The sequence below is a fragment of the Gopherus flavomarginatus genome, chromosome 10 (assembly GCF_025201925.1).
Source record: "Gopherus flavomarginatus isolate rGopFla2 chromosome 10, rGopFla2.mat.asm, whole genome shotgun sequence".
NCBI lineage: Eukaryota > Metazoa > Chordata > Testudines > Testudinidae > Gopherus > Gopherus flavomarginatus.
In genome coordinates this window covers 18345506-18357420 of record NC_066626.1, presented here as the reverse complement: position 1 = coordinate 18357420, position 11915 = coordinate 18345506, and the positions used below count along the sequence as shown (strand labels likewise).

The following is an 11915-nucleotide window of genomic DNA, read 5'->3' as shown; positions in this document are numbered from 1 at the left end:
GTGCATACGTTAACAAAAGTTTTTTCTCTGTTCATAGAGCCACCTCATGACTCTGGGGTCTCATTCACTCTTTTTACTAGTGTCCATAGGTTTTGTGTAGTGGGGAACAGGTTATATTCCAGTCGTTAACCAGTGGCCAGTTCTGGACCCTGGATCTGTCATTTTTACATAGAAGATAACATAGTTCAGGAAAAGGTAGAAACTTCTGGCCGAGCGACAGAGGAGACTGGATGTTGATGCCATCACAATCCTTTTCTATAGAGTCTCTGCAGTTGCACTGTTATTAGTGAATGCAGAAGTGGTACAATAAAGATGGAAGAGGGTTCAAACGACAACATAGGGAGATAAAAACCGAAATGTGTATGTCAAAAAAAAAAGTCAAAAGGGCTTAGGTAGACATCACGCATGTTTTAGCCATTCAGTAGCTTTGGGTCAGCAGTTTGGAGTCTGGAATGTCCTCCTGAGAGACCATCATGAGATGAACAGTATATATGCAGTGTCCATCCCCACCTGCAGCCACCTAGGGCTGTTCTGAGTCCCCAGGTGTGGTCATTTCCAGAACACCTCATCACTCCACATTTGAAATGGTTGAGCTTGTATTACAGATAGCGTGGTAGGCTGAAGTCTGTCAGTCTCCCATCAGGCTGAGTGATGAGTAAAAAATTTCTTAGAGAGTGAGTAGCTCATTCCCATTTTGCTTACTGGTGCGACAATGTCCACCATGGAGCTGCTCAGTAACCTCATCCAAACTGATCATCAGCTGATGAGTCAGTGTTGAGGCACTTCCCATTTATCTTTGAAAAGTGGCACTAGTGGTTATCTTCTGGATTGTGTCAAGGAAGTTTTTTACTGCAATATAATGCCTGGATGTTACGAAGCAGGATATTAGAGAGGACCCACAGATACTTGGAGTTCGTTGGTCTCATAGTCCCTGTTGTTCTCATCATTCGATTCAATTGCACATCAACTAGCTTTGTCTGGGGAGAGTTTAACCACACAGGCGCACAGTATTGTCCAGCTGAATAACAGAGTGTCAGTGCCAAGCTGTGCGTGTTTGTGAGTTAGCTCCTCAACTTGAGCCTGGCCTCTTAAATACGTTTGTATTTCTGCTGTTACTTTTCTGAGCTATCTTGGTGACATGGTCCTTTATAGGTAAGGGTGGAAGCTAAAGTAACTCCTAGATACACTGGCTTTTGGTCATGTGCCAGTTGTTCACCATTCAAGATGTTATATTCCTATGAAGGGCAAACATGACAGCATTGTCTTTGATGTAATGGGCTTAAGTCTCCACTTCTTACAGTCACCATTGATAGCTGCCGTATCTTGGATCAGGTTGTCCTTAATCTTTTTTAAATTTCTGTCCCTTGAGGCTACACAGATGTTGTCTGCATACTTGAGTGGCCTGGAGATTGTTGGAGACAGGTCATTTGAAAACATGTTAGAAAATAGGGCAAGAACAGATCTCTGAGGGAGCTAGTTCTTCTGGATCCTTCAGATGCTCAGTTTATTTCCTAGCAGTGCTTGGAACTGTCTGTTTTGAAGCCTCATTTCTGTAGCCATAACAATACATCCAAGTAACATCTTTGACATCTTGACCAGCAAGCCAACGTGCCAGACAATATCATATGCTGTCATCAAGTCAGGAGAAACAGCTACTGTCTTTTCATTCTTTAGGAAACCATTTTCTATATAGGTGGCAAAAGCAAGAACTTTGGTCACAATTATTCTTCTTCAAGTGCTTGCTCATATCCATTCCAGTGAGGTGTGCGCGCGCCGCGTGCACGTTCGTCGGAAGATTTTTACCCTAGCAACACTCAGTGGGTCGGCTGGGCGCCCCCTGGAGTGGCGCCGCCATGGCACCAGATATATACCCCTGCCGACCCAACAGCCCCTCAGTTCCTTCTTACCGCCCGTGTCGGTTGTTGGAACAGTGGAGTGCGGTTTTACTGAGCTCCACTTCCCTAGCTACTAGTAGTTCTCTAGTTATTTTGTTGTGCATATAGTTCAAAGTTATATAGTTATAGTTAATTTTTATTGTTAATAGTTAGTGTACAGTTAAGAGGGGTTCAGGGACTAGCCCCTTCCCCGCACCCGGTGCCGGGGCCCATGCCCAGTTCATCAGGTTTCAAACCGTGCTTGGCCTGTCATAAGCGATGCCGACAGGAGAGCCACACGACTCCTGCCTTAAGTGCCTCAGGGAATCTCACCTGACAGATAAGTGTTGCATTTGCAAGGCTTTTAAGCCGAGAACAAAAAAGGAGCGAGACTTTCGGCTAAAGCAGCTCCTCATGGAGGCGGCTCTTACCCCTCCACCTTCGGCACCGAGTTCTGGTCAATCGGTAGGCAGAAGAGCCTCCTCGGCACCGGACCACACCGGTACTGCCAAGGCCTCTCGGTCCAGCCGTCGCCGTCACCGAAGTCGACTCGGCACCGCTCTCTCTCCCCGAGGTCAAGAAAGCCTAAGACTCCTGCTGCTTCCGTGCCACCTGCACCACAGCCAGAGAGCTCGTCTAAGTCAGATCGCCCAGTACCGACACCTGTCGCGGCACCAACGACGTCGGCACCGTCAATTCTGGTCCCACAAGGGCCGTGGAGTCTGGTGCCTGTCAGCTCCCCGGCACGGGCCGTGGTTGAGCTTGCTATTCCATCCATGCCGGAGACATTCTCAACGGCGAATGATCTGATTGCCATGACAGTGTCGACGCTGCCTCAAGCCCCGGCATCGCCGGAGCAGGTAATACAGTCTATCGGCAAGCCTGCCTTGATAAGACCATCCTCTGTCAGTACAGCAGAGTGGCACCATTCACGATCATGGTCCTGCAGACGTTCCAGGTCCCATCGGCACTCCCGCTCCCGATGCCGCTCGCAGTCCCGGTACCGTTCTCCTCCTCGGTACTGGTCGCACTCGTGGCACCAGTCGGTATCCCATTCACCGGTCTGTTACTCTCGGCACCGCTCCAGGCACCGTGACTCCCGTAGCCGCTCCCGACGTCGAGCCTCGAGATCTCGGTTGACCTCCCAGCACCGCTCCGGTCGCAGGTCCCGATCTCATTCCCGGTATCGGTATGCCTCCTGGTACGGGTCCCCGGTGCCGAGTACAACAAGGTCCGCTAGAGACAAAGACTCTGCCCAGGGTCTTTCAGCACCTCCATGGCCATCCAGACACGCATCAGTGTCGTCCCACGTGGACAGCTCTTATGCTCAGGACTGCGATTCTGATGTGCCCACCAGAGTCTTCCAAGAGACCCAGGCCCAGGACCAAGGACCCCATCTGGTCTTTCTGGACACCTTAGGCGTACCACCAGGCCCAAGGCATACCAGTAGTTCCGTCCCGCTCTGTCTCATCAGAGCACTGAGTGCCAGAGGCGACGGTTAGCCGTCCCCCTCCGACCACTGCGGAGGAAGCCCCAGTTCACCCACCGGACTCCCAGGTTCCACTGGAGCAGGAGGTCGCCCAAGAGCAACAGGACACACAGGACCTGCTCGTAGCTGGCATCTCCTCTTCCTCTTCTCCAGATGAGGTGGTGGCAGGAACATCCTCCTTGGGCCCTCCTCCAATTGACCTGAGAGCCCATCAGGACCTCCTAAGGAGGGTAGCACTCAATATGAACCTCCAGGTGGAGGAGGTCCCTGTCATAAACAGATAGCTAAGGGTTAATGTCTCTTTCACCTGTAAAGGGTTAACAAACAGTGACCTGCAACGCCTGACCAGAGGACCAATCAGGAGACAAGATACTTTCAGTCTCAGTGGAGGGAAGCCTTTGTGTGTGTTTTTGGGTTTTGTTTTGTTCTCTCTGGACTCTGAGAGTGACCACACGTACCTACAGGCTCTCTAGTCTTCTATTCCCATTTTGTGAGTAAAAAGGTAGAAAGGTGGTATAGTCTTTTTATTTCTTTTCCTTTGTTTGCAATTGTGTAGTTTGCTGGAAGTATTTTAAATTGTATTTGCTGGGGGGAGGCTTCTTTTTAGTTTCTATAAGCTGACAGACCCTGTAACTTTTTACCATCTAAATTGCAGAGATAGACCTTTTACTTTTTTCTTTCTTTTTATTAAAAGTTTTGCTTTTAAGACCTGTCTGATTTTTATTCCTTGTTGAGGCTCAAGGGAATTGAGTCTGTACTTAACAGTGAGGGAGGGGAGAAGGGGGAATCCCTTTGTTTTAGATTCACGGAACTTGAATCTGGATTGCTTCTGGGGGAAGGTATCATTCCTCTCTGTGTGGTGATTCAAGGAGTTGAATCACGGTGATCTCCTAGTGTACCCAGAGCGGGAAAGAGCTGGGAGGAAGAAAGGAGGGGGAAGGGAAGTGGTTTATTCCCCTTTGTTGTGAAACTCAAGGAATCTGAGTCTTGGGGTCTCCAGGGAAGGTTTTGGGGGAGACCAGAGTCTATCAGGCGCTCTACCTAAGTCCTGATTGGTGGCAGCACTACAGGATCTAAGCTGGTAATTAAGCTTAGGGGAATTCATGCTAGTACCCATATTTTGGACGCTAAGGTTCAGATTTGGGAATTATACTATGACAGTCCCGGAGATAGAGGACCCGGTAGTGGACATTCTATCAGCGGATGCCCCGCTAGAGTGGCCCTACTGTTTATTCGGACCATCCAGGTGCATGCCGATACTATATGGCAGTCCCCTGCCTCTATCCCTCCTGCGGCCAGGGGAGTCGAGCGTAAATATATGGTGCCCTCTAAAGGGTAAGAGTAGTTGTATGTCCATCCTCCTCCCTGCTCACTAGTCGTCCAGTCTGTTAATGAGAGGGAACGCCATGGCCAGCAGGCACCAGCCCCGAAATCGAAGGAGGCTAGGCGAATGGACCTACTTGGCCGCAAGGTGTACTCATAGACTCATAGACTCATAGGTCAGAAGGGACCAATATGATCATCTAGTCTGACCTCCTGCACAAGGCAGGCCACAGAACCCCACCCATCCAATTTTATAACAACCCCTAACCCAGGACCGAGTTATTGAAATCCTCAAAATTGGTTTGAAGACCTCAAGCTGCAGAGAATCCACCAGCAAGCGACCCGTGCCCCACGCTGCAGGGGAAGGCGAAAAACCTCCAGGGCCCCTGCCAATCCGCCCTGGAGGAAAATTCCTTCCCGACCCCAAATATGGCGATCAGCTAAACCCTGAGCATGTGGGCAAGACTCACCAGCCAGCACCCAAGAAGGAATTCTCTGCAGTAACTCAGTTCCCATCCCATCCAACATCTCCCCGCAGACCATTGAGCAGTCCTATCTGGTGGTAATCCAAGATCAATTGCCCAAATTAACGATCCTATCATAACATCCCCTCCATATACTTATCAAGCTTTGTCTTAAAGCCAGAAAAGTCTTTTGCCCCTACTACTTCCCTCGGAAGGCTGTTCCAGAACTTCACTCCCCTAATGGTTAGAAACCTTCGTCTAATTTCAAGTCTAAACTTCCTAATATCCAGTTTATACCCATTCGTCCTCGTGCCTACGTTAGTACTAAACTTAAATAATTCCTCTCCCTCCCTAACGTTAACCCCCCTGATATATTTATATAGAGCAAGCATATCCCCCCGCAGCCTTCTTTTGGCCAGGCTAAACAAGCCAAGCTCTTTGAGTCTCCTTTCACAAGGCAGGTTTTCCATTCCTCGGATCATCCTTGTAGCCCGTCTCTGAACCTGTTCCAGTTTGAATTCATCCTTCTTGAACATGGGACACCAGAACTGCACACAGTATTCCAGATGGGGTCTCACCAACGCCTTATATAACGGTACTAACACCTCCTTATCCTTGCAGGAAATACCCTGCCTGATGCATCCCAAAATCGCATTTGCTTTTTTAACAGCCGTATCACATTGGCGACTCATAGTCATCCTGCTATCAACCAGTACCCCAAGGTCCTTCTCCTCCTCCGTCGCTTCCAACTGATGCGCCCCCAACATATATCCAAAATTCTTATTATTAATTCCTAAGTGCATGACCTTGCACTTTTCACTATTGTATTTCATCCTATTTCTATTACTCCAGTTTACAAGGTGGTTCAGATCTTCCTGAATAGTATCCCTGTCCTTCTCCGTGTTAGCAATACCCCCCAGCTTTGTGTCATCCGCAAACTTTATTAGCACATTCCCGCTCTTTGTGCCAAGGTCAGTAATAAAAAGGTTAAATAAGATCGGTCCCAAAACCGATCCTTGAGGGACTCCACTAGTGACCTCCATCCAGCCTGACAGTTCACCTTTCAATATGACCCGCTGGAGTCTCCCCTTTAACCAGTTCCTTATCCACCTTACAACTTTCATATTCATCCCCATCTTTTCCAATTTAACTAACAGTTCCCCATGCGGAACCGTGTCAAACGCCTTACTGAAATCTAGGTAAATTATATCTACCGCATTTCCTTATCTAAGTAATCCGTCACCTTCTCAAAGAAGGAGATCAGATTGGTTTGACACGATCTACCTTTAGTAAATCCGTGTTGCAATTCGTCCCAATTACCATTGACCTCTATGTCCTTAACTACTTTCTCCCTTAAAATTTTTTCCAAGACCTTACATACTACAGACGTCAAGCTAACAGGCCTATAATTACCCGGATCACTTTTATTCCCTTTCTTAAAAATAGGAACTACATTAGCAATCCTCCAGTCATACGGCACAAGCCCTGAGTTTATCGATTGCTTAAAAATTTTCGCTAACGGGCTCGCAATTTCACGCGCCAGTTCCTTTAATATCCTCGGATGGAGATTGTCCAGGCCCTCCGACTTCGTCCCATCGAGCTGTTCAAGTACGGCCTCTACCTCAGTTGCGGTAATATCCACTTCCATATCCTCATTCCCGTTTATCATCCCTCCATCATCGCTAGATTCCTCACTAGTCTTATTAAAAACTGAGGCAAAGTACTTGTTTAGATGTTGGGCCATGCCTAGGTTATCCTTAACCTCCATTCCATCCTCAGTGTATAGCGGCCCCACTTCTTGTTTCTTTGTTTTCTTCTTATTTATGTGGCTGTAGAACCTTTTACTATTGGTTTTGATTCCCTTTGCAAGGTCCAGTTCAATGCGGCTTTTAGCCTTCCTCACTTTATCCCTACATGTTCTGACCTCACCAAGGTAGCTTTCCTTACTCGGCAGGGGCCCTACAGCTCCGGGTGGCAAATCAACAAGCCTTGCTTAGCTGCTATAATTATAACACCTAGGTGGCGGTGGGTAAGCTTATGGAGTTTCTCCCTCAAGACTCCCGCCAAGAGTTCGCTGCCCTCTTGGAGGAAGGGAAAAAGGTAGCCAGAACTTCCCTCCAGGCCTCGTTGGATGCAGCAGACTCAGCAGCCAGGACTCTGGCCTCAGGTGTTGTCACGAGGCGCATCTCATGGCTTCAGGTTTCAAACCTCCCACCGGAGCTGCAGTATAGCATTCAGGACTTGCCATTTGATGGTAAAGGCCTCTTCTCAGAAAAGACTGACTCCAGACTGCAAAGCCTGAAGGACAACAGGGTCATAATGCACTCTCTCGGCATGCATATGCCGGTGACCCAACACAGGCCTTTCCGTCCCCAGCCTCACCGCCCATACTCTGTGCCTAGACAAAGACAGAACTTTGGCAGGCGGCGCGGCCGAGGTGGTCGCAGACAACCATCAGGACCCCAAGGGAGCCAAAATCAAGGTCCCTCGAAACCACCACCGGGACCAAAGACGAACTTTTGAAGGTGCGCCTGAGGGCAGTGTACCAGTTACGGGCCAGGATCCTTCTCCTCCCTTTTCCAACGGTCTCTCCTACTTCCTCCCGGCATGGTCCCAGTTAACTTCAGATCGCTGGGTCCTACGCACGGTGGAGTATGAGTACCACCTCCAATTTATTTCAACCCCGCCCTCCCATCCTCCAACCCTGTCCCTCTTCAGGGACCCCTCTCACGAGCAATTCCTCTTACAAGAGGTGCAGACGCTCCTCACCATAGGAGCTATAGAGGAGATACCGATGGATGAAAGGGGCAAGGGGTTTTACTCCCGTTATTTCCTAATCCCCAAGTCGAAGGGAGGTCTCAGACCTATCCTAGACCTGCGAGGACTCAACCAGTTTATGATAAAGTTGAAGTTCCGAATGGTATCCCTGGGGACCATTATCCCGTCCTTGGATCCCGGAGACTGGTATGCCGCCCTCGATATGAAGGACGCGTACTTTCACATCGCCATCTTTCCTCCGCACAGCAGATACCTCCGCTTTGTAGCCAACCGTCAGCACTTCCAGTTTACGGTCCTGCCGTTTGGCCTTTCTACAGCCCCAAGGGTATTTACAAAGTGTATGGCCATAGTGGCCGCCTACCTCCACCGATGTCAGATACACGTTTTTCCGTATCTGGATGATTGGCTCATCCGAGGAGCCTCAGAGACACAAGTAACTCAGCATGTGGGCATCGTCAAGGACTTATTCACATGCCTAGGCCTGATGATCAATATAGAAAAATTCACTCTGGTTCCCATGCAGAGGTTAGATTTCATAGGAGCTATCCTGGACTCCAATCTAGCCAGAGCCTGCTTACCACAGCTGCGGTTTCAGGTGATGGCAGCCATCATCCGAGGTCTACAGAATTTCCCGACGACCTTGGCTCGCACTTGTCTTGGTCTCCTGGGTCACATGGCTGCCTGCACGTTTGTAACCAAACACGCCAGGTTCTGCCTCCGTCCTCTCCAAGTTTGGCTCAACTCGGTATACCACCCGGGCAGGGACCCAATAGACACGATAGTCACCATTCTCCCGAGCACCCTAGGCTCCCTAGAATGGTGGCTAACTCCCTCCCTGGTGTGTGCAGGGATGACATTCCATCCGCCCCAACCCTCAATGTCCCTGATGACGGACGTGTCATCTCTCGGCTGGGGTGCTCAAGGCCTTTGATCATCTCAGGAGCTGGCATTACACATAAATGTCCGAGAACTGAGAGCAGTCCACCTGGCGTGCCAGGCGTTCCAGCAACAGTTGTAAGGCCGTTGTGTCTCAGTGTTTACAGACAACACAACGGCCATGTACTACATAAACAAACAGGGAGGGACATGGTCCTCCCCACTTTGTCAGGAGGCCATCCAACTCTGGGACTTTTGCATAGCCCACTCGATAGATCTGGTAGCCTCCTTTCTCCCAGGCATTCGGAACACTCTGGCGGATCGACTTAGCAGGTCTTTCCTGTCTCACGAGTGGTCGATCCGCCCGGACGTTATGCATTCTGTTTTCCAGAAGTGGGGATTTCCCCACATAGACCTGTTTGCTTCCTGCGAGAACAGGAAATGCCAGATGTTCTGCTCCTTCCAAGGTCTCTCCCCGGGATCGATCTCGGACGCTTTCCTGCTGCCGTGGAAGAGCCAGCTCCTTTATGCCTTCCCACCGTTCCCGCTGGTTCACAAGGTCCTGCTAAAACTCCACAGGGACAGAGCGCACATCATCATGATTGCTCCAGCGTGGCCCAGGCAGCACTGGTACGCCACGTTGCTAGACCTGTCGATAGCCAACCCAATTACCCTGCCACTCCACCCAGACCTCATAACTCAGGACCACAGCAGGCTTTGCCACCCAGACCTGCAGGCTCTTCACCTCTCGGCGTGGCTGCTGCGTGGCTAAACCAGTCAGAGTTACGTTGCTCTGAATCAGTACAAGTTCTCCTGGGTAGCAGGAAGCCTTCCACCCGGTCAACGTATCTGGCCAAGTGGAAGCATTTCTCCTGCTGGTGCGAAACGCTTAATCTTACTTCCACTGAGGTCTCGATCCCCTCTATTTTGGACTACCTCTGGTCTCTCAAACAGCAGAGCCTAGCAGTATCATCACTGAGGGTACACTTGGCAGCCATCTCTACCTTCCACCCAGGTGAAGGTGGTCATTCTGTGTTCTCACACCCTATGGTTTCAAGGTTCGTCAAGGGCTTGGAGCACTTATACCCTCAAGTACCCTGCCCAGCCCCTACCTGGGACCTCAACCTGGTTTTGACCAGACTTATATCTCCCCCATTCGAGCCGTTAGCAACCGGCTCGCTACTATACCTGTCTTGGAAGACAGCTTTCCTCGTAGCCATTACATCGGCCAGACAAGTCTCCCAGCTTAGGGCTCTTAGGGTGGATCCGCCGTACACTGTGTTCCACAAGGACAAGGTGCAGTTGCGACCACACCCGGCATTCCTCCCTAAGGTGGTTTCAGCCTTTCATGTTAACCAGGACATCTTTCTCCCGGTCTTCTTCCCGAAGCCACACTCAATGTGACGGGAGCAACAACTGCACTCCCTGGACATCCGTAGAGCGCTCACATTTTATATTGAGTGGACAAAACCCTTTCCTAAAACACCCCAACTCTTTGTCGCGGTAGCAGACCAAATGAAAGGCCTACCTGTTTCCTCTCAGAGGATTTCATCTTGGTGACAGTGTGCATCTGCAGTTGTTATGATTTGGCTCATACTTCCCCAAGCCACATCACCGCGCATTCTACCAGAGCTCAGGCTTCATCTGCCGCCTCCCTGGCTCATGTACCTATCCAGGAGATATGTCGCGCAGCTACCTCGTCCTCAGTCCACACCTTTGCTTTGCATTATGCTCTGGTTCAGCAGTCCAGAGATGATGCAACCTTTGGCTCAGCAGTTTTGAATTCTGCCACATCTCACTCCGACTCCACCTCCTAGGTAAGGCTTGGGAATCACCTCACTGGAATGGATATGAGCAAGCACTCGAAGAAGAAAAGACGGTTACTCACCTTTGTAACTGTTGTTCTTCGAGATCCATTCCAAACCCGCCCTCCTTCCCCACTGTTGGAGTAGCCAGCAAGAAGGAACTGAATGGCGGTTGGGTCAGCAGGGGTATATATCCGGAGCCATGGTGGCACCACTCCAGGGGGCACCCAGCCGACCCACCGAGTGTTGCTAGGGTAAAAAATCTTCCGACGAACGTGCACACGGCGCGCGCACAGCTAACTGGAATGGATATGAGCAACACATCTCGAAGAACAACAGTTACAAAGGTGAGTAACCGTCTTTTCCTATTAAGTCAGAAAATGTCTTGGTCAGACAGTAGCTAGGTGGAAGACAATAGTTCTTCCCTGATTTTGGTGTAGCTAGCACCCAAGCTTTCCACCATATCTCAGGCATCTTGTTCTCTTGGATGACATTAAATATGAAAATTGACAGTCATTGCATGCTCTTCTTATGAAGATGGAATAGCATTTCTGGTGGAAATCTTGTCATGACCACATGCTTTTCCTGCTTTCATATAGCTCAGTGCTTGTTAGAATATAAGTATTCAGGCCTGCCTGTAAAGGCCTATACTTTAAGAACTTGGGTGTATTTTTATCACTTCACTAGTTACACGGGTAGAAAAACAAAGAATCAAAATCACAGTCTGCCTGTGTATGGGCCTCCTCTCGTTAGGATAGTCTGAGGCCTTGTTCTTAGGCTCAGGCCTCTGGCTAAGCAGCAGGGGCAGCCATAAGCTTGAAAGCCAACAGTCACATCCTTACATCCCAAACCAGTCACACTGAAATAAGGTGGTATTGGGCTGTTAAGAAGACGATCGTCTGTCCTGATAGTGCCCATCACCACCAGATAAAGAAACAGATCTTAAGATGGTTAAAAAAAATTTCGTTTGATAGCATCCTGTCTGGCAATAAATCACTTATCAATGGTTGCGGTTGTGAAACCTTCATTTCTGTATTGTTTTATCTTTATGGCCTTTGACTTTATTGACATGAACTGGGACCATATAGATCGTTACAACCAATGTTACATTGTTACAACCAAGCCTGTAGTGGCACCAAATCTTGTATAAAGGGGGTTAAATAAGGTGTATAAAACAAGGTTATGGTTTGCTGGTTATGATTATGCTATCTGTATGAATGTATCATTTTTGTATTTAAAGTTATAAGTATTGGTTCTATACTGTCTATATTTCAAACTTGTGCTATTCTTCTGGGGAACACCCCAG

General features: G+C 49.1%; 1 protein-coding gene across 1 annotated transcript in view; it reads right to left on the bottom strand.

Moving 5' to 3' along the window:
* Positions 1–11915, bottom strand: part of LOC127030148 (gamma-crystallin B-like) — a 91936-nt gene that overhangs the window by 56873 nt on the left and 23148 nt on the right. The window lies entirely within an intron of this gene.